The 4,208-nt window shown below is 31.8% G+C and overlaps 1 non-coding gene across 1 annotated transcript; it reads right to left on the bottom strand.

The window, feature by feature from the left end:
- Positions 1-629: 629 nt before the first annotated feature.
- Trnaa-ugc (transfer RNA alanine (anticodon UGC)) lies at positions 630-702 on the bottom strand. The gene has a single exon. It is a non-coding gene; the product is annotated as a tRNA-Ala (tRNA).
- Between the last annotated feature and the right edge of the window lie 3,506 nt (positions 703-4,208).

The raw sequence follows: 4,208 nt of genomic DNA, 5'->3' as shown, positions 1-4,208 counted from the left end.
CCACAACCCCAGCCCTACAATGCTGTTTTGATTACTATAGCTTTGCAGTATATTTTGAAATCTGGTGATGTGATGCCTCCAAGCTTTATTCTTTTGGCTGAAGATGGCTTTGGCTATTTGGGGGCTTTTGTGGTTCCGTGTGTATTTTACAATTTTTTTTCTAATTCTGTGATGAATGTCATTGGTACTTTGATGGGGATTATATTGATTCTATAGATTGCTTTGGGTAGTATGAATATTTTAAGAACTTTAATTCCTCTAATCCATGAATAAAGAATATTTATCTGTGTCCTCTTGAATTTCTTTCATCAATGTTTTAGAGTTTTTATTGTATAGATCTTTCATCTCATTGGTTAGATGCATTTGTAGGTATATTTTCCTAGCTATTATAAATGGGATTGCTTTATTTATTTATGTATTTTTCAAAAACATTATTTTCAGTGTATAGAAATACCCTCAAACTATCTGTATTTCTATATACTAGCAATGAATAATCCCAAAACAAAACAAGCAAACAAATTTTTTTTTTAAATTTTTTATTGTTGGCTGTTCAAAACATTACATAGTTCTTGATATATCATATTTCACAATTTGATTCAAGTGGGTTATGAGCTCCCATTTTTTTTTGATGGTGGTACTGGGGATTGAACCCAGGGCCTTGTGCATGCAAGGCAAGCACTCTACCAACTGAGCTACATTCCCAACCCCTAAGAAAACAATTTTTTTAACAAGTGTATCAGAAATACCCAGGAATTGAATTTATCAAAGGTAGCACAAAAGCAAAATTTATACACTGAAAACTACAAATATTACTGAAAGAAATTTAAAAAGACATAAATAAATAAAAATGTTTATAGATTGGAGGTTTAATATAATGTTAATACTATCCAAAGCAATACATAGATTCAATATAATCCCTATCAAAATCCTAATGATATATTTTGGCAGAAATAGAAAAACCTGTCATAATATTTATATGGACTCTCAAGTTATCCTTGTGTTATTATGCTTTCTATTACTATAAAAACACCAAGATAATCAACCTAAAAAAGGAAAGGCTTACTTTGGTTCACAGCTTCTTCAGTCTGATACATAGGCTTTGAGGTATGGCAGAGTGTGCCTGGTAGAGGAAACTGCTTACCTCATGGTATCCAGAAAGCAAAAAAAAATGACATGAGGGGCTTAGGATCTCAATATCACTTTTAAGGGCATGCCCACAATGATCTAACTTCTTTCCACAAGACCCTACCTCCTAAAGGTTCCATCTCCTCCCAATAGGCCAGTATCCAATCCTCTAAACATAGGCTTTTTGGGGAACACTTATCCAATCCATAGTAATCCTCAATATCCAGAATAATTTTGACAAAGGAGAACAAAATTTGACATCTCATACAGATAAACAGAATAAAATAGAGAAATAAATCTCACATGTCATATGTCTTTTGGCAAGGGTTCTAAGATAATTTGATGAGGAAAAGAATGATCTTTTGAACAATGGTTCTGGGAAAACTGTCTTCACAGGCAAAACAATGGAGGTGGATCCTTGATTTACATCATGTGCAAAAATTAAGTAAAGATAGATCTAAATCTAAAATTAAAACCATAGAACTCTTAGAAGAAAACAGGGGGAAAACTACTTGACTGTGACGTTGTCCATGATTGTTTATTTTAAAACTCAGACAACTAAAGAAAAACAGATAAATTACACTTCATTAATATTAAAATCTTTTGTGCATCTAAGGATACCATCAATGGAGTGAAATGGCAACCTATGAAATATGAGACAGTATTTGGAACTATTAAATCTGAAATGAGATTTATATTCACAATACATAAAGAACTCCCACTGCTCAACAACAAGTAATCTAAGTGAAAAATGGACAAAGGATTTCAAAAGATATTTTCTACACCAGTTATACAAATAGCCATTAAGTACATGAAATGATGTTCAACATTACTAATCACTAGGTAAATACAAATCAAAACTATAATGAGATACTATTTCATATGCATTGGAATAGTTATTCTATCTAACAGAATAAGATATTGGTGTTTGTTGAAATTGGAACCCATGTGCATTGCTGGTAGGGGTGTACAATAGTGCAGTTATTGAGGAAAATACTATGGTATATCCATAAAAAAATTAAGCTTTGAATTACCATATGATCTAGCTATTTCACTTCTTGATTCATATCCAGAAGAACTTAAAACAGGAACTCATACAATATTATGCTTATACACCCATGTTTTTATCAATGTAATTTACATTATTAAAAGGTAGAAGCAACTGAAGAGTCATTCAACAGATGAATGGATAAACAAAATATTCCATATACATATAATTGAATATTATTCAGACTTATAACGGAAAAAAATTCTGACACATGGTACAAAAGGGATGAATCTTGTAGATATTTCACAAAGTGAAAAAAGCCAGTCATAAAGGAGTAATATTGTATGTTTCTACTTATATGAGGTATATAGTTAAATTCATATAAACAGAATGCATAATGGTGCTTTCCAGGGGCTAGAGGTTTGAGAGAATGGGAAATTATTGTTAAATGGGTATGCAGTTTCAGTCGGGGAAGATGAAAATGTTTGGTGAAAGTTATTGGATATATAACAATGTGAATGTACTTACAACCACTGAACTATATACTTAAAATGGCAATAATGGTAACTTTTATGATATGTATACTTTATCACAATAGAAAGAAACTATGTGCATGTTTATGAGAAAAATTCAGACATGAACATTCCAAGAAGGAAAAATGTTAAGAAAACATGTATTTTAGAGGCAAATGACAATACTTTTACATAAGCATGGTTTGAGATTATGCATTAATTAATAGAGTCATACCTCAAAACAAAGCTCATTTAACTTTCCACATTCTACAGCTTCACAGGAGACAGCTAATCACTAAACTCAAATACATGATCATGGCTAATACACCATTCTAGGGGCTGGGATTGTGGCTCAGTGGTAGAGAGCTTGCCTAACGTGTGAGGCACTGGGTTTGATCCTCAGCACCACATAAAAATAAAGATTTTAAAAAATCTTTAAAAAAATAAATAAAGGTATTGTGTCCATCTACAACTAAAAAAAAAAAAATACACCATTCTAGCCTTCATTTAAAGCTAGGGATTTGTATGAATATACACTTTCCTCTATAGATGTCTTTAAAAATTGACATTTTACAAGTATGCCAAAACCAATGGATCAGGAAAGAATTCTCTCTTCAATTAATGATTGGACCCTTACCTCACACCACATACAAAAATTAATTCAAAGTGCCAAATATAAGAGCCACAACCATACAACTCTTAGAACAAAACATAAAGATAAATCTTCAAGTGTTTGAATTTAGCAATGAAATTTTAGATATGACATCAAAACCACAAGCTTCAAAAATTGATAAAATGAATTTTACAAAAATTAAAATCTTTTGTTCATCAAAGGATACTATGAATAAAGAGAAGAGAAAATCGACAGTTATAAATGATTGTCTCTACAACTGTAAATGATTACTATGGGTTGAATTGTGCCCCCACCCCTGGTAAAATTTAGATGTTAGAGTTTTAACCTCCAGTATCTCAGAATGTGACTGTATTTGGAGAAAGAATCTTTAAAATAAAGCCCTTGTGGTGGGTCTTAATCCAATCAGACTGATATCATATAAGAGACTGAGGCATACACAAAGAAACAGCAGGGATGCCTATACAAGGAGGACATAGCAAGGAGGAAGCCATCTGTGAGTCAAGAAGAGAATTCTCAGAAGAAACTAAACTTATTGGACATCTTCATCTTAGACTTCTACCTTCCAATACTGTGAGAAAATTAGCTTATATTGTTATAAATAACACAGTCTATGGCATTTGTTATCCATAGCCCTATCAAACTTGTACAATTTTTATCTGATAAGGGTCTTTCATTCAGTTAAAATATAAATAACTCTTACCACTCAAGAACAAAATGATACACAATTTAATTAAAAAACAGGCAAAGGACTTGAATAGCATTTCTCCAAAGGAATAAAAATGACTAGTAAGCATATGAAAATAATGCTCAATGCCATGCAAGTCGAAACCATACCAAGATAGCACACCAGAATCACCAAGGACATAATCATAAAACAAATGAAACTGGCAAATGCTAATAAAGAATGTCGAATATTTGGAACTCTCTTACATTACTAGCAGAAATATAA

Source organism: Marmota monax, unplaced genomic scaffold, assembly GCF_021218885.2.
Source record: "Marmota monax isolate L192 unplaced genomic scaffold, Marmota_monax_Labrador192_F-V1.1 WCK01_AAM20220418_F8-fsc00354, whole genome shotgun sequence".
Taxonomy (NCBI): domain Eukaryota; kingdom Metazoa; phylum Chordata; class Mammalia; order Rodentia; family Sciuridae; genus Marmota; species Marmota monax.
The sequence above is the reverse complement of the archived record's forward strand: the minus strand, read 5'-3'. Positions and strand labels throughout refer to the sequence as shown.